The sequence below is a fragment of the Mercenaria mercenaria genome, unplaced genomic scaffold, assembly GCF_021730395.1.
Source record: "Mercenaria mercenaria strain notata unplaced genomic scaffold, MADL_Memer_1 contig_3293, whole genome shotgun sequence".
Lineage (NCBI taxonomy): Eukaryota > Metazoa > Mollusca > Bivalvia > Venerida > Veneridae > Mercenaria > Mercenaria mercenaria.
In genome coordinates this window covers 17,654-37,380 of record NW_026461418.1, presented here as the reverse complement: position 1 = coordinate 37,380, position 19,727 = coordinate 17,654, and the positions used below count along the sequence as shown (strand labels likewise).

Here is a 19,727-nt window from a genome sequence, read left to right as displayed (position 1 = left end):
TCAAAGCCCTAGGCCCTATGGTTTTGAACAAGATGTTTTTCAAAGTTTTTCCCTATATAAGTCTATATAAACCATGTGACCCCCGGGGCGGGGCCATATTAGACCCCGGGGAAATAATTTGAATCATCTTGGTAGAGGACCACTAGATGATGCTTCATACCAAATATCAAAGCCCTAGGCTCTGTGGTTTTGGACAAGAAGATTTTCAAAGTTTTTCCCTATATAAATCTATGTAAATTATAGAAATAAACAAAGGGCCATAACTCACTGAAAAATTGTTGAACCAGTCTGATTTTCAGGGGGACACAACTAGAGTACCAATACATCATTCTGACAAAGTTTGGTCCAAATGCCCCTGGTAGTTTCTGAGGAGATGCGATAACGAGAAATTGTTAACGGAAGGACGGACGGACAGACGGAAGGACATCGGACCACGGACGCAGAGTGATTTGAATAGCCCACCATCTGATGATGGTGGGCTAAAAATGCACTTTAAACGTTTCTTACACGATTATAGGTACACGTGTAATAAACAGGTAAATAGATGGAGAACGGTGTCTTTTAGTGACAATGGCCCTACAAGAAAATAATAGCCCTCGGGCTATTATCATCTTGGCAGGGCCAGTATTACTCAAAGGCACCAATCTCCCATATATTAAACTGTACATATTGCGGACAACGCTTTCATATCAGAGAGTAATGTTTTCTAAACTTTTAAATGGAAAGAATCGCGTGATGTCCATGACGTCCACGCGCACGTTGCGACATCTATTTGACGTTTCAACTTGCGGAAAATATGAATGCGCGTCAGCTTGATTTGTTTATCAGATTTTCGGAGAAATTCTTCCAGTATTTTTCCTGTTTTTCGTACCAGAACGAAAATTAAGACATCAAGTAATTACTTGATAGTAGGTATGTAATAAAAACGTTATCAATTTTGTATGTGGATATATGCACTCGTTCTTTCGCGGATAATATTGCGCTCCTAAAGTCGCGCAATATTACTGCTGCAGAACAAGTGCATGATATCCACATACAAATAAAATCTGAAAAGTAGATCCCTCGGAAGCATCGAGAACAAGGCAAACAGTGAAAATTGCAGACTCGGTTATAAATACTGACGTTTTAGTTTTATTTCGGGTGCATGTCGTCAATTGTGACGTCTGTTTCATGGATGTCGTCACGTTTTTAAGTTCTTTAACTAGGACATTTTCAGATCCTCTTGGGTTAAGGTTTAGGAGTATATCACCAAAACACAGAAATATTTTATAAACGAACAACATCGTTACCAATATTTTACATGACCATTACATGTTCTGCCGTACTGTCCCGTACTGAAAATATTCTGAAAAAGTTGTCCCCCTTTGAAAATGAATGCCATTTGTAAAGAAATAAAAAAAAACAATCGCTGAAAACTGTGTTCCGCCTAGTTATGTGAAATTTCAACACTCGCACGCTATTACAAATGCATCAAAACAAACATGTGTAACAGTTCCTTGAAAATGGTGAGATTTTAAAAGCGCTTGACTGTCTGGAAGTGGGGCCTGTTCAAACAGTTCTTTTTTTCGAAATTCAATGCTTATATCAGTATACTGACACTTGTTTTGTAGAGTAATAGAAGTAATATACACGCTATCATTACAAAAACAACAAAACAAGTGTCAGTATACTAATATAAACACTGAATTCCGAAAAAAAGACTGCCTAAATGGGACCCACTTTCGGACAGTCAAACGCCTTCAAAAAGTCACCATTTTCAAAGAACTGTTACACATGTTAGTTTTGATTCATTTGCAATCGCATGCGAGTGTTGAAATTTCACACAATTAAGTGGAACACAGTTTTCAGCAATTGTTTATTTTTATTTCTTTACAAGTGGCATTCATTTTCAAAGGGGGACAACTTTTTCAGAATATTTTCAGTACGGGACAGTACGGCAGAACATGTAATGGTTAAGTAAAATATTGGTAACGATGTTATTCGTTTATAAAATATTTCTGTGTTTTGGTGATATACTCCTAAACCTTAAAGAACAATTATTTTTATCATTGATATAATGAATAATACAAACGTGGTATTAAAAAGATTGTTAGATTTGCATCGATAAATAAGCATTCATTCCTCATAAAGTCGCGCAATATTTCTCCATTTCCGCTGCAGAACGCGTGCATATACCTAGATACAAATCTAATAACCTACGATTACATGCTCACTTCAGGTTTCTTAGTTGCGTCCTGTGCTTCAAAAGAATCTTTTTACAGACTTAATAATAATTAAGGTGTGCGCATGCAATAGTATATTAAGTCAACTCCGCGCTACCCCGTATATATTGCTAGTAAGATATCTTGGGGAAACCGTCAAGTGATAATAAAAGAAACGGATAAAAAATACTAGTATATATGTACATACTTTGAACAAAATCTGATTTTCAGTCACAGACTTGCTGGTACATTTCACTCGAATATAAGTAATGTTTAGCCGCAAGACTTCGATGAGTGTCAGTAACGCTTACCTATGTCGCGTTTAGAGTTAGTAACATCATCGGTTAGAATGAGGAACATGATATTAAACAAATATTGCCTGTTTATGGTAAAGCAGTTACAGTAATATATCTCTAAGATTATAACTGGCATTGCCTTTAATCGATCTTTGACTGTCAGTAAGTATTGCTGTTGAAAAATGTAGTATATTTGTTTTATTCTGGAAAATAGCAAAATGCTTCTATTTTCTAAATAACAGACAACTGTTTCTAAAATTTAAATGTTTTGATAAATTTATGCGATTACTTTTAGAATCTGAATACATGTTCAAGTCAAGACATAAGTAAATATCATAAAAGTAATTGCTATATATGAAAATAATATAAGCCGTGTTATATTGAGCGATACCGTAACCAGAAGTCGTTGAGATATGTCACATGATATCGTTGAGACATGACTTACGTTGGAACGTAGTTCTCCCGGAGTGATAATACGTCCCGTTTTTAAACGGGCGTATAAAAAAAAGGCTAAGTCATGAATACTGACTGGCAAGCCATTCAATAAGTGGTATATAACATGACTTTAGACATTAATATTAACTATTATTCTCATATTAGACATGTATGTCATAAAACACAAACTATGGACCAGATATTTGTGTAAGAAGTCATGCAATATTACTAATGATTATTGGCTCACCTGTCACATAGTGACATGGTGAGCTTTTTTGATCACCCTTTGTCTGTCGTCAGTCCGTCCGTCCGTCAACAATTTCTTGTCTGCACGATAGTGGTTTCATTTATGATTTTATTTTAACCAAACTTGCACACAACTTGTATCACCATAAGATCACGGTTCCTTTCTTGAACTGGCCAGATCCCATTATGGGTTCCAGAGTTATGGCCCCTGAAAGGGCCAAAATTAGCTATTTTGACCTTATCTGCACAATAGCAGCTTTATTTATGATTTGATTTTTACCAGACTGGCACAGTCAACTTGTATCACCATAAGATCTTGGTTCCTTTCTTGAACTGGCCAGATCCCATTATGGGTTCCAGAGTTATGGCCCCTGAAAGGGCCAGAAATAGCTATTTATGTCTCCCCCAGGAGACATATTGTTTTTGCCCTGTCCGTCCGTCCGTACGTCACACTTCATTTCCGAGCAATAACTGGAGAACCATTTGACCTAGAACCTTCAAACTTAATAGGGTTGTAGGGCTGCTGGAGTAGACGACCCCTATTGTTTTTGGGGTCACTCTGTCAAAGGTCAAGGTCACAGGGGCCTGAACATTGAAAACCATTTCCGATCAATAACTAGAGAACCATTTGACCCAGAATGTTGAAACTTCATAGGATGATTGATCATGAAGAGTAGATGACCCATAACGATTTTGGGGTCACTCCATCAAAGGTCAAGGTCACAGGGGCCTGAACATTGAAAACCATTTCCGATCAATAACTAGAGAACCACTTGACCCAGAATGTTGAAACTTCATAGGATGATTGGTCATGAAGAGTAGATGACCCCTATTGATTTTGGGGTCACTCCGTCAAAGGTCAAGGTCACAGGGGCCTGAACATTGAAAACCATTTCCGATCAATAACTAGAGAACCACTTGACCCAGAATGTTGAAACTTCATAGGATGATTGGTCATGAAGAGTAGATGACCCCTATCGATTTTGGGGTCACTCTGTCAAAGGTCAAGGTCACAGGGGCCTGAACATTGAAAACCATTTCCGATCAATAACTGGAGAACCACTTGACCCAGAATGTTGAAACTTCATAGGATGATTGGTCATGAAGAGTAGATGACCCCTATTGATTTTGGGGTCACTCCGTCAAAGGTCAAGGTCACAGGGGCCTGAACATTGAAAACCATTTCCGATCAATAACTGGAGAACCACTTGACCCAGAATGTTGAAACTTAATGTGATGATTGATCATGAAGAGTAGATGACCCCTATTGATTTTGGGGTCACTCCATTAAAGGTCAAGGTCACAGGGGCCTGAACATTGAAAACCATTTCCGATCAATAACTAGAGAACCACTTGACCCAGAATGTTGAAACTTAATAGGATGATTGGTCATGCAGAGTAGATGACCCCTAATGATTTTGGAGTCACTCTGTGAAAGGTCAAGGCCACAGGGGCCTGAACATTGAAAACCATTTCCGGTCAGTAACTTGAGAACCACTTGACCCAGAATGATGGAACTTCATAGGATGATTGGTCATGCAGAGTAGATGACCCCTAACGATTTTGGGGTCACTCTGTTAAAGGTCAAGGTCACAGGAGCCTGAACATGGAAAACCATTTCCAATCAATAACTTGAGAACCTCTCGACCCAGAATTTTGAAACTTCATAGGATGATTGTTCATACAGAGTAAATGACCCCTATTGTTTTTGGGGTCACTCCGTTAAAGGTCAAGGTCACAGGGGCCTGAACATTGATAACCAGTTCCAATCAATAACTTGAGAACCACTTGACCCAGAATGTTGAAACTTCATAGGATGATTGAACATGCAGAGTAGATGACCCATTATTGATTTTGGAATCAGTCAATTAAAGGTCAAGGTCACAGTGGCCTGTTCATGTAAAATCATTTTTTGGAAATAATTTGAGAACCACTTGACCTACAATGTTGAAACTTAATAGGATGATTGGACATGCAGTGTAGATGACCCCTATTTATTTTGAGGTCACTTGATCAAAGGTCAAGGTCACAGGAGCCTGAACAGTGACTTGAGAACCACTAGGCCAAGAGTGTTGAAATTTAGCGGGATGACTGGACATGCCAAGTAGATGATCCCTATTGCAGCCAACCATCAGTGTCTCTTTGACTTTCCCTCCTGACTTCTTGCCTATAGGACTTTGCATTTGGGGAGACATGCGCTTTTTTACAAAAGCATTTTCTAGTTTGACCTTGTCTGCACAATAGCAGCTTCATTTATGATTTGAATTTAATCAAACTTGCACAAAACTTGTGTCACCATAAGATCTCGGTTTCTTTCTTGAATCGGCCAGATCCCCATAATGGGTTCCAGAGTTATGGCCCCTGAAAAGGCCAAAATTAGCTATTTTGACCTTGTCTGCACAATAGCAGCTTCATTTATGATTTGATTTTAACCAAACTTGCACACAACTTGTATCACCACAAGATCTTGCTTCCTTTCTTCAGCTGGCCAGATTCCATCATGGATTCCAGAGTTATGGCCCCTTAAAGGTCCAAAATTGGCTATTTTGGCTTTTGCAGCCATATAGAGACTTCATTTATGGTTTTATGTGATACAAACTTCCAAAATATCTTCAACAACAATAAATCTTGGATTCCATGACAAATCAAGATCCAACCGTAGGTTCCAAAGTTATTTTATATCTGATATCCTCCCCTTATTGTAATCAAAATGGATTTATATCAGTAAGTACTTATAGGACTTATTTGAAATTTCATTATTGTTATTAGTTGGACTGAGACAATCAGGGTAGATAACTATGAACTGATTTATTTCAAATTACCTCCCTTTATTTCAAATTAAAATGGGTATATTTCCATAACTAATGAAGATACTGATCTGAAATTTCATTTATGTCAACAGATTTATTTGGCAGATCCTTCTTTTGTTCACTTACATTTTTTTTTTTTAATTACTTCCCTTTTACGTTACTATAAATAGCTTATTTTTAGTAACTTTATTGTTATTGGCCATAGGGAAAAACCGAGACCACTTTTCTGTGGTACAACATGGATGGTACCTCCAATATTTAGGTGTATTTTGACATATCTATACCTTGTAAGTTTTATTTTTTTCCTTTTGGTTAAATTTCTTTGCTTTGTTGTTCCTGTCCTTTGGATTTACCTAGATATTTTTTCTGAGGACCTTCTTGTCCTCAAGTGCAATGATAACAGGTGAGCGATATAGGGCCATCATCATGGCCCTCTTGTTAATATTATTTCTGGTACACACATTAAAACATTTTATCAGATCAGTAAAAGGGTAATACACTCGTAACTTAAATGAAAATAATAACTAGAATGTTAACAATGTGTATATATATACAGTCAATAAAAGATGTTTAAAATGTTTCTAGATTCTGTTCAATGTTTTAATTTGATAGTATTTCACACAAAAATTCTATTTCCCAGGCTAATTGTAAAATATTTGGTTCATTCTTCTCTCAGAAAGTAGGTTTAATTTCCAATATTTGACCAAAAATTCTCTCCATCTTTTTTACATCTTCCAACCAAATTTTTTAGTAAATATGTCAACCATACCATTTAAAACACAAAGCAGTATGTTTAAATCAAGTCCCTTTCTTCTGAAATGGATTTTATTCATAATTCATTCTGATACAAAAATACAATGTGACTTAGTTTCAAAAGATTCCATTATTTCTATCACTACAACTTCCTGACAGCTCATGCAGCAGATTGAGAAATATACAAGGATTATGTATAGTGACCTTTACAATGTAATGTAATATACTGTTACTAGTATCTTAGTCTGCAGTATTCATCTAAAGTCAACTTTTACTAAATAAAACAAAAATGTCCTACTTTGTATTACCTATTGACCTGCAGTTATGCCTGTTTCTCAGTTGAAAAGATCTAAATGTTACATTAGTATATACCTACCGTTTCATGTATCTAAACTGTAACATTATATCAAAGTTAATAGGACATTGTGCTCAACAACAAAATTTATAACAATAAATTAAAGCATCAATCTCTTAAGTTTTCCATGGCAAAATGCTTGACTTTCTAAATGTGCTGTGTTATGAAAAATATTATAAATTCAAATGTACATACATGAAGAATTAAAGATTTATGTGTTAAAATTTGGAAGTGTAAATTGATATAATATGAGGTAATAAGGTGGACAAGTGCCAGGTCAGGATTCGAACCTGAGACCTCCCCATGACATTGTACTTCTATGTCTGGGGTGCTCTTACCAACTGAACTACCTGTCACCGACTGTCCTCACCGAGAAATAAATTCTGAGATTTTTTACAATTTTGAAGCAAGCTGAGAAATCTTTATTGAATATGATTTTTACTGTTCCGATATCATATAAACTCGTACTAATTATCAACTGTTTATTCAAGAAAAAATATCAGTTAACAGAACAAGAATACAATACAAGAAAACAGTGTGCATCTGGTAATTAGCCTTTTAGGTCTGGTATTTAGCCTTTTAGGTCTGGATCATTTCTGACTAGACTGTACATTTAGCCATACTGGACTACATCAAACTGATACTTTGAAAATAAGTCCTGCAAAAATTAAAAAAAAATGTAGGACTGACATTATTTCAATTTATAGTTATACTGAATTTGAAAAGGGTGCGTTCAATACTTTTGTACATTCGTTTAATGAAATGATGTACATGTACAGCTCAGTAGGTAGAGGGGCTAATGTTCTTTGTGACTATTTGATAAACAATATTTGTGTCTGAAATAATTAGTCCTCCACCTCTGATTCATGTGGGGAATTTTGCAGTTACTTGTGGAGAATAGGTTTGTACTGGTACAGAAATCAGAAACACTGGTTAGGTTAAATGATCGCCGTAACATGACTGAAATACTGTTGAAAAACGGCGTTAAACCCAAAACAAACAAAGAAAAAACTGTACAGAAATATACATGTACAATTTTGCAGGTAAACAAGCTAAACGATGCCGTTTTTCATGTATGAATCGATTTGAACAACTGCAGATAACTTAAATTCATCATTTCAAATTATACTAGAATGGATAACAGTAGAATTTATAATACTCGGAAACAACAATGGTGAATATTCTACTAAAAATGCAAAGCACACTTTCACTTCCTTGTTTACGACTCCATGTTGAAGATAGTTCTTACCCACAATGCCCCGAGCGAAAGTACAAGGATCAGTGCGACAGTATGAAAGCGCTACCGTAGTGTACACAATGCCATCTGGTCTAGTCACGTAATGGCTGCCAGGTATTTGAACACTAATTTTTCACTTGGCATGGCAACAGAGGTCTAAATTAAAGCAAGTTCCTGTTTAAATTTCATTGTGGATGTATTTGTGACATTTTGGTAGGAAAAATGTGAGAGCAGGTTGTATTTGGTGAAGTGATTCTCAGTTGTAGTATGAGTAGTACTTCCAGGTCACAGCAGTGTGATTTTGATGTCAGTTTACAGTAAGCAAATGTGACCAGAGAAATCTCTCTTAGAAGATACATGACCCCTACTTTTCTCTTCATTTTATATCAATTTTATCATAACTCTTTAAAATGAGGTAAGGATTTGTTCTCTGAAATGGGTCTAGCTTTGTTTGGAAGCTCTTTAAAAAATGTCAGTTTTATATAGAATATAATTATAGGGAAAACTATTTAACTGGTTGTGACCAATATGAGCGGGCACCGGTGGGTTTTCCTGCTTTATTTATCCCATCCAATGCATACTTTTTCCGTACAGGACATTTCCGCTATTTTTGCTTTGTATTGAAAGCAAAATTAAATAGCAAACCTGTAAGTAACTAAGTGGAATTGATCAATTAATTTTTAAGTCTTCTTAGTTTCCATTCAGCCTGTTCTGACCGCTTGTAGCGTTATTTTAACTGGCACGATGCACTGCGATAAATGTTTTGTACCCCATTGCTCACTTGCTGTGTGTAAACAGTTTACATCAGGGCTTTTAAGTATACAGTCTGCATCTGGGCTTTGAAGTATGATTTTTCTGAAAGCTTTACTCACTTGCCCAAAAGACTGTCGATCATTAATAAATATTTTTGAAACAAAAAATACGGACCTAGAAGCAATAGATCTACACCTCAAAATGCTCATGATTGCCTTTTTTAATGGCATTTGTTACAGGGAAAAAATCAAAACTACTTTTTATACGCCAGAAGGGACGTATTATGTTATGACGTCGGTGTCCGTCCTTCTGTCCGTCCGTCTGTTAGCAATTTCGTGTCCGCTCTGTAACTCTTGAACCCCTTGAAGGATTTCAAAGAAACTTGACACAAATGTTCACCACACGGAGACGACATGCTGAGCGCTTGTTTCGGATGACTACCTTCAAGGTCAAGGTCACACTTAGGGGTCAAAGGTCATATGAATGTGTTTCATGTCTGCTCTGTAACTCTTGAGCTGCTTGAAGGATTTCAAAGAAACTTGGCACAAATGTTCACCACACTGAGATGACATGCAGAGTGCTTGTTTTGGATGACTAGCTTCAAGGTCAAGGTCACACTTAGGAGTGAAAGGTCATATATGACTTTGCTGTGTCCGCTCTGTAACTCTTGAACTGCTTGAAGGATTTCAAAGAAACTTGGCACAAATGTTAACCACACTAAGACACACCACACTGAGACAACATGCTGAGCGCTTGTTTCGGATGACTAGCTTCAAGGTCAAGGTCACACTTAGGAGTGAAAGGTCATATTTGAGTTTGCTGTGGTCGCTTTGTAACTCTTGAACTGCTTGGAGGATTTCAAAGAAACTTGGCACAAATGTTCACCACACTGAGGCGACATGCAGAGCGCATGTTTTGGATGACTCGCTTCAAGGTCAGGGTCACACTTAGGGGTCATATATGACTTTGCTTTGTGTGTATTGCTCTGCATTGCAGTGCTCTTGTTTTTGTTTGGCAGATCCCTTTTTTGTTCTCTTACAGTATTTTTTTTTGTATTACTTCCCTTTTTTATGCCCCCAAATGGAGGCATATTAGTTTTCAACTGTCCGTCCGTTAGTTCATTAGTCACAACGTTAACTTTTTGCATGAAGGCACTTTACTCGCGAACCACTGCACCCAGGACCTTCAAACTTCAAATGCTGATAGTACTTATTGAGTACACCACCCCTACTGACTTTGGGGTCACCAGGTCAAAGGTCAAGGTCACGGGCCAACGTTAACTTTTTGCATGAAGGCACTTTACTCGCGAACCACTGCACCCAGGACCTTCAAACTTCACGTGCTGATAGTACTTATTGAGTACACCACCCCTACTGACTTTGGGGTTACCAGGTCAAAGGTCAAGGTCACAGGGGCCAATGTTAACTTTTTGCATGAAGGCACTTTACTCGCGAACCACTGTACCCAGGACCTTCAAACTTCACATGCTGATAGTACTGTTGAGTACACCACTCCTACTAACTTTGGGGTCACCAGGTCAAAGGTCAAGGTCACAGGGGCCAACATTAATTTTTTGCATGAAGGCACTTTTCTTGCGAACCACTTCACCCAGGACCTTCAAACTTTACATGCTGATAGTACTTTATGAGTACACCAACCCTACTGACTTTGGGGTCACCAGGTCAAAGGTCAAGGTGCTGCGGGGGCATTTGTCACCATTAGTGACAGCTCTTGTTGTTACTATAAATAACTTTTTTATTATTGGCTGTAGGAAAAAACCGAGACCACTTTTCTGTGGTACAACATGGATAGTACATCCAATTTTTAGATGTATTTTGACATAACTTTTCCTGGTAAGAATTTTTTTGTGGACTTTGATTTTTTTTTGGAATTTCTTCTTTTTGTTGTTCCTGTCCTTTGGGCTTCATCAGTCAAGTTCTTTAAATTTTGCTCCCATCCTCTGGTGTAACCCTTCGGGCGTATATTGCCCTGCTTTGCGGCGCTCTTGTTTGGCATTTTTTTGGTCAGAATACCTTATCGCTGTAATAAATTTAAGTGTATATGGCTCATGGACCCATACTTTGTATAGATATATCTACCTATGTGCTGTGAATAAAGACTGATGCTGAACCGTTTTTGACGATATATATAATGACTTTGGTTTTATAGTGAGGGTATGACTGACATTTTATATGATGTCACAAATACATTTTTAAGAGGAATTACGTTTTTATGTCTTTATTGTATACAAAAATATAGGTAGACAAAGCAAAGAAAAAACACCAAAATACACCAGATTGCACCATTTTAAACCTTCAGTTTCAAAATTTTTGTAGGTAATTTGTTCGGAGGCAGTTGGTTTTTGTTGGGAGTGGTTGGTTTTTATAGGTTTGTTTGGAGATGGTTTGTTTTTGTTCAGAGTTTGGACATTTGGATGATTTCTTTTCAGACAAAAGAAGCTGTGAATCAGCTGCTGTGAATTCAGCAAACAAATAGACTAGTTTGTGTTTTAAGTATGATATAATTAGACATGTTTGTAAATTTTACCATGTTTTTGTGTTACTGCTTTTTAGGTTGCATGTTGACTGCAACAGACTACTAACACAGGTGTTGGATGCCACAGCTGACACTGTTCTAAAGGTAATAGACACATTTTTAGCTTGACTATTCGAAGAATAGTCTAGCTATTCTTCTCACCCTGGCGTCGGCGTCAGCGTCACACCTTGGTTAAGTTTTTGCATGCAAGTACATACAGCTATCATTCAAAGGCATATAGCTTTGAAACTTATTTTTTCTTTTTCTAGGTCAGTTACCAACCTCACTCGGTCAAGTTCCATAACTCTGACATCTATTTTGAGCAAATTATGCCCCCTTTTGGAATTCTGGTTAAAGTTTTACATGCAAGTTACTATCTCCAAAACTAATGCAGATATTGAATTGAAACTTCACATGTGTCTTCGGGGTTATAAAATTAGTTGATAGCACCAAGTCCCATAACTCTGACCTTCATTTTGGCAAAATTATGCCCCCTTTTGGACTTAGAAAATTCTGGTTAAAGTTTTGCGTGCAAGTACATACAGCTATTACTAAAAGGCATATAGATTTGAAACTTATTTTTTTTTTTTTCTAGATCAATTACCAACCTCACTGGGTCAAGTCCCATAACTCTGACATGTATTTTGGGCAAATTATGCCCCATTTTGGACTTAGAAAATTCTGGTTAAAGTTTTACATGCAAGTTACTATCTCCAAAACTAATATAGATATTGAATTGAAACTTCACATGTGTCTTCAAGGTTACAAAACTAGTTGATAGCACCAAGTCCCATAACTCTGACCTTCATTTTGGCCAAATTATGCCCCCTTTTGGACTTAGAAGTACATAAAGCTGTTACTAAAAGGCATATAGATTTGAAACTTTTTTCTTCTTTTTCTAGATCAATAACCAACCTCACTGGGTCAAGTCCCATAACTCTGACAAGTATTTTGGGCAAATTATGCCCCCTTTTGGACTTAGAAAATTCTGGTTAAAGTTTTACATGCAAGTTACTATCTCCAAAACTAATGCAGCTATGGAATTGAAACTTCACATGTGACTTCAGGGTTATAAAACGAATATTAGCAACAAGTCCCATAACTCTGATATGCATTTTGGTCAAATAATGTCCGTTTTTGAACTTAAAACTCTTTTGATATTTAACCTTTTTGGGTAATATTTTCCTGCTTCTGGGACAATATTTCGAATAGTCGAGCTTGGCTGTCTTACGGACAGCTCTTGTTTACATACCATTAAAATGTTTAAGCTGAATCTCTTAAGCTACTGAGTGTTAAATTCTTTTTCTGAATGAAAATTGAGTTGTCTTTTGCAACCGGAATTACAGAGATAATGTTTTTATTGCAATATTTTTATGTTTGTGTCGTATAGATTTTTTTTTCTATTTTCAGAGTGATCTGCAGTTGGGAGAGCTGATACCGGTAGTTTGTTTTCAGTTTTGTACATATTTTAATGTTATGACATGTTTTAAAATCTGAATAAAATGAATAAATACCATTTTTTTTATATACGTTATGATTTAATTGCGTGCGTAGGCGGCATTGTGGGAACGAGGGCGGGACGCGCGGTTTTTTTCCATTGCTGTGGTAGATTTTTGGAAGGTGTTTATTTTTGTAGGTTATTTGTTCGGAGGCAGTTGGTTTTTGTTTGGAGATGGTTTGCTTCTGTTCTTTTTAGGTTGCATGTTGACTGCAACAGACTACTAACACAGGTGTTGAATGCCACAGCTGACACTGCTCTAAAGGTAATAGACACATATTTTATACACCATTTATCCTCTGACAATTTAATAAAAACTGGTATTATAATATATAAAACATTGCAGTTTTAACTTTTAACAGTATAATTTGTACATCTTAATATCTGTAATTCCGGTTGTAGAAGGTGTTTTTTTATTGGTTAATTCAATATTCCTCTTTCTTGCTGTTCCCCCAAAATGTGAAACCAAGGATAAGTATTAGCTCATCTGTCCAATCTTCACCTCAACGCAACGGTCATATCTTATTATAAATTTATAATAAGATACAACTTTGTTGCGTTGAGGTGACGACATAGTGACAAGATGAGCTTTTGTGATCACCCTTCGTCCGAGGTCCTTTGGATAGGGAACTCTGCAATTGCAGGGCCATTCTTAGGTGTCCTTTTCTTTTTCAGCTAGATAGGGAACTAAATTGTGTAGATAGGGAAGCCTGTAACTTTGCAGCCGGATAATGCATCTCCTATGGAAAGGCATTTGTAGCCTGTAACTGTGCAGCCGGATAATGCCTCTCATATTGAAAGGCATTTGAAGCCTCAAGTATACAGCCGGATAATGCCTCTCCTATGGAAAGCATTTGAAGTATGTAAGTATGCAGCTGGATAATGCCTCTCCTATGGAAACCCATTCGAAGTCTGCTAAAAAATAATATAACTAATCTTTAGAATCAAATGGGTGGTATCAAGAACAGTAAGTAATTGCAAGTTGTGAAAGAGGATCAGGACATTACGTCGGCCAGGCTCACATTTTGAGGGACTGAAAATTGTTTAAGCTAAATCTCTTAAGCTATTGAGTGTTAAATTCTTTTTCTGAATGAAAATTGAGTTGTCTTTTGCAACCGGAATTACAGAGATAATGTTTTTATTGCAATATTTTTATGTGTGTGTCGTATAGATTTTTTTTTCTATTTTCAGAGTGATCTGCAGTTGGGAGAGCTGATAGTTTGTTTTCAGTTTTGTACATAATTTAATGTTATGACATGTTTTAAAATCTGAATAAATATACCATTTTTTTTATAATTATACGTTATGATTTAATTGCGTGCGTAGGTGGCATTGTGGGAACGAGGGCAGGACGCGCGTTTTTTTTCCATAGCTGTGGTGGATTTTTGGAAGGTGTTTATTTTTGTAGGTTATTTGTTCGGAGGCAGTTGGTTTTTGTTTGGAGATGGTTTGCTTCTGTTCTTTGGGTTGCATGTTGACTGCAACAGACTACTAACACGTGTTGGCTGCCACAGCTGACACTGCTCTAAAGGTAATAGACACATTTTTTATACACCATTTATCCTCTGACAATTTAATAAAAACTGGTATTATAATATATAAAACATTGCAGTTTTAACTTTTAACAGTATAATTTATGTACATCTTAATTTCTATAATTCCGGTTGTAGAAGGTGTTTTTTTTTATTGGTTATTTCAATATTCCTCTTTCTTGCTGTTCCCCTCCCAAAATGTAAAAACCTAGGATAAGTATTAGCCACCTGTCCAATCTTCACCTCAACGCAACGGTCATATCTTGTTAAAAATTTATAATAAGATACAACTTTGTTGCGTTAGGTGACGACATAGTGACAAGATGAGCTTTTTGTGATCACCCTTCGTCCGAGGTCCTTTGGATGGGGAACTCTGCAATTCAGGGCCATTCTTGGGTGTCCTTTTCTCTTTCAGCTAGATAGGGAACAAATTGTGTAGATAGGGAAAACCTCTCAAGTATAAGGTTATGTAAGTATGCAGGCGGATACTGCCTTCCTGTGGAAAGGCATTTGAAGCCTGCAAAAAAATAATATAACTGGTTCTTTAGAATCAAATGGGTGGTATCAAGAACAGTAAGTAATTGCAAGTTGTGAAAGAGGATCAGGCATTACACCGGCCCAGGCTCACGTTTTGGGGGACAGTGAAAATTGTTTAAGCTTCATCTCAAGCTACTGAGTGTGAAATTCTTTTCCTGAATGAAAATTGAGTTGTCTTTTGCAACCGGAATTAAAGAGATAATGTTTTTACTGCAATATATTAAATGTGTCGTATAGATTTTTTTTCTATTTTCAGAGTGATCTGCAGTTGGGAGAGCTGATAGTTTGTTTTCAGTTTTATACATAATTTAATGTTATGACATGTTTTAAAATCTGAATAAAATGAATAAATACCATTTTTTTATATACGTTATGATTTAATTGCGTGCGTAGGCGGCATTGTGGGAACGAGGGCGGGACGCGCGTTTTTTTTCTATTGCTGTGTTTGATTTTCGGAAGGTGTTTATTTTTGTAGGTTTTTTGTTTGGAGGCAGTTGGTTTTTGTTTGGAGGCATTTGGTTTTTGTTTGGAGATGGTTTAATTGCTTTTGTTCAGAGGTGGGACATTCGGATGATTTCTTTTAAGACAAAGGAAGCTGTGAATTCAGCAAACAGATAGATTAGTTTGTGTTTTAAGTATGATATAATTAGACATGTTTGTAAATTTTACCATGTTTTTGTGTTACTGTTTTTTAGGTTGCATGTTGATTGCAACAGACTACTAACACAGGTGTAGGATGCCACAGCTGACACTGCTCTAAAGGTAATAGACACATTTTTTACATACCATTAAAATTGTTTAAGCTAAATCTCTTAGCTACTGAGTGTTAAATTCTTTTTCTGAATGAAAATTGAGTTGTCTTTTGCAACCGGAATTACAGAGATAATGTTTTTATTGCAATATTTTTATGTTTTGTGTTGTATAGATTTTTTTCTATTTTCAGAGGGATCTGCAGTTGGGAGAGCTGATGGGTTGTTTACTGTTTTGTACATATTTTAATGTTATGACATGTTTTAAAATCTGAATAAATATACCATTTTTTTTATATACGTTATGATTTAATTGCGTGCGTAGGCGGCATTGTGGGAACGAGGGCGGGACGCGCGGTTTTTTTCCATTGCTGTGGTGGATTTTTGGAAGGTGTTTATTTTTGTAGGTTATTTGTTCGGAGGCAGTTGGTTTTTGTTTGGAGATGGTTTGCTTCTGTTCTTTTAGGTTGCATGTTGACTGCAACAGACTACTAACAGGTGTTGGATGCCACAGCTGACACTGCTGTAAAGGTAATAGACACATTTTTTATACACCATTTATCCTCTGACAATTTAATGAAAACTGGTATTATAATATATAAAACATTGCAGTTTTAACTTTTAACAGTATAATTTATGTACATCTTAATTTCTATAATTCCGGTTGTAGAAGGTGTTTTTTTTTATTGGTTATTTCAATATTCCTCTTTCTTGCTGTTCCCCCAAAATGTGAAACCTAGGATAAGTATTAGCTCACCTGTCCAATCTTCACCTCAACGCAACGGTCATATCTTATTATAAATTTATAATAAGATACAATTTTGTTGCGTTGAGGTGACGACATAGTGACAAGATGAGCTTTTGTGATCACCCTTCGTCCGAGGTCCTTTGGATAGGGAACTCTGCAATTGCAGAGCCATTCTTAGGTGCCCTTTTCTCTTTCAGCTAGATAGGGAACTAAATTGTGTAGATAGGGAAGATCTCTCAAGTATAAGGTTATGTAAGTATGCAGGCGGATAATGCGTCTCCTGTGGAAAGGCATTTGTAGCCTGAAACTGTGCAGCTGCATAATGCATCTCCTATGGAAAGGCATTGGTAGCCTGTAACTGTGCAGCTGGATAATGCCACTCCTATGGAAAGCAATTGAAGTCTGTAAGCATGCAGCTGGATAATGCCTCTCCTATGGAAAACCATTCGAAGTCTGCTAAAAAAAAGAATATAACTGGTCTTTAGAATCAAATGGGTAGTATTAAGAACAGTAAGTAATTGCAAGTTGTGAAAGAGGATCAGGACATTACGTTGGCCAGGCTCACATTTTGAGGGACAGTGAAAATTGTTTAAGCTAAATCTCTTAAGCTACTGAGTGTTAAATTCTTTTTCTGAATGAAAATTGAGTTGTCTTTTGCAACCGGAATTACAGAGATAATGTTTTTATCGCAATATTTTTGTGTTTGTGTCATATAGATTTTTTTTCTATTTTCAGAGTGATCTGCAGTTGGGAGAGCTGATAGTGTTTCAGTTTTGTACATATTTTAATGTTATGACATGTTTTAAAATCTGAATAAAATGAATAAATACCATTTTTTATATACGTTATGATTTAATTGCGTGCGTAGGCGGCATTGTGGGAACGAGGGCGGGACGCGCGGTTTTTTTCCATAGCTGTGGTTGATTTTTGGAAGGTGTTTATTTTTGTAGGTTATTTGTTTGGGGATGGTTTGCTTTTGTTCAGAGGTGGGACATTCGGATGATTACTTTTCAGACAAAGGAAGCTGTGAATCAGCTGCTGTGAATTCAGCAAACAAATAGATTAGTTTGTGTTTTAAGTATGATAGAATTAGACATGTTTGTAAATTTTGTCATGTTTTTGTGTTACTGCTTTTTAGGTTGCATGTTGATTGCAACAGACTGCTAACACAGGTGTTGGATGCTTCAGCTGACACTGCTCTCAAGGTAATAGACACATTTTTTATATACCATTTATCCTCTGACAATTTAATAAAAACTGGTATTATAATATATAAAACATTGCAGTTTTAACTTTTAACAGTATAATTTATGTACATCTTAATTTCTATAATTCCGGTTGTAGAAGATGTTTTTTTATTGGTTATTTCAATATTCCTCTTTCTTGCTGTTCCCCCAAAATGTGAAACCTAGGATAAGTATTAGCTCACCTGTCCAATCTTCACCTCAAAGCAACGATCATATCTTATTATAAATTTATAATAAGATACAACTTTGTTGCGTTGAGGTGACGACATAGTGACAAGATGAGCTTTTGTGATCACCCTTTGTCCGAGGTCCTTTGGATAGGGAACTCTGCAATTGCAGAGCCATTCTTAGGTGCCCTTTTCTCTTTCAGCTAGATAGGGAACTAAATTGTGTAGATAGGAAAGATCTCTCAAGTATAAGGTTATGTAAGTATGCAGGCGGATAATGCCTCTCCTGTGGAAAGGCATTTGAAGCCTGCTAAAAAATAATATAACTGGTCTTTAGAATCAAATGGGTGGTGTCAAGAGCAGTAAGTAATTGCAAGTTGTGAAAGAGGATTATGACATTACATTGGACAGGCTCACATTTTGGCGGACAGTGAAAATTGTTTAAGCTAAATCTCTTAAGCTACTGGGTGTTTAATTCTTTTTGGGAATGAAAATTGAGATGTCTATTGCAACCGGAATTACAGAGATAATGTTTTTATGCCAATATTTTTATGTTTGTGTCGTATAGCTTTTTATTTTCTCTTTTTAGAGGGATCTGCAATTGGTAGAGCTGATTGTTTTTGTTCAGAGGTGGGGCATCCGATTTATTTGCAGACAAATGAAGCTGTGAATCAGATTAGTCTGTGTTTTAATTATGATATAATTACACATTTCTGTAAATTTTACCATGTTTTTGTGTTACTGTTTTTAGGTTGCATGTTAACTGCAACAGACTACTAACACAGGTGTTGGATGCCACATCTGACACTGCTGTAAAGGTAATAGACACATTTTTTATATACCATTTATCCTCTGACAATTTAATAAAAACTGATATTATAATATATAAAACATTGCAGTTTTAACTTTAACAGTATAATTTATGTACATCTTAATTTCTATAATTCCGGTTGTAGGTGTTTTTTATTGGTTATTTCAATATTCCTCTTGCTGTTCCCCCAAAATGTGAAACCTAGGATAAGTATTAGCTCACCTGTCCAATCTTCACCTCAACGCAACGGTCATATCTTATTATACATTTATAATAAGATACAACTTTGTTGCGTTGAGGTGACGACATAGTGACAAGATGAGCTTTTGTGATCACCCTTCGTCCGAGGTCCTTTGGATAGGGAACTCTGCAATTGCAGAGCCATTCTTAGGTGCCCTTTTCTCTTTCAGCTAGATAGGGAACTAAATTGTGTAGATAGGGAAGATCTCTCAAGTATAAGGTTATGTAAGTATGCAGGCGGATAATGCGTCTCCTGTGGAAAGGCATTTGAAGCCTGCTAAAAAATAATATAACTGGTCTTTAGAATCAAATGGGTGGTGTCAAGAGCAGTAAGTAATTGCAAGTTGTGAAAGAGGATAAGGACATTACATTGGACAGGCTCACATTTTGGCGGACAGTGAAAATTGTTTCAGCTTAATCTCTTAAGCTACTGGGTGTTTAATTCTTTTTGTGAATGAAAATTGAGTTATGTCTATTGCAACCGGAATTACAGAGATAATGTTTTTATGCCAATATTTTTATGTTTGTGTCATATAGCTTTTTGTTTTCTCTTTTTAGAGGGATCTGCAATTGGGAG

The 19,727-nt window shown here is 36.4% G+C and overlaps 1 long non-coding RNA gene across 1 annotated transcript in view; it reads left to right on the top strand.

The window, feature by feature from the left end:
* The window catches only part of LOC128552924 (uncharacterized), a 33,038-nt gene extending 18,210 nt beyond the window's left edge, over positions 1-14,828 (top strand). The window contains exons 3-4 of the long non-coding RNA XR_008369204.1: positions 11,660-11,726; positions 13,032-14,828. This is a non-coding gene — a long non-coding RNA (uncharacterized LOC128552924). The remainder of the gene's footprint in view (positions 1-11,659; positions 11,727-13,031) is intronic.
* Positions 14,829-19,727: the final 4,899 nt, after the last annotated feature.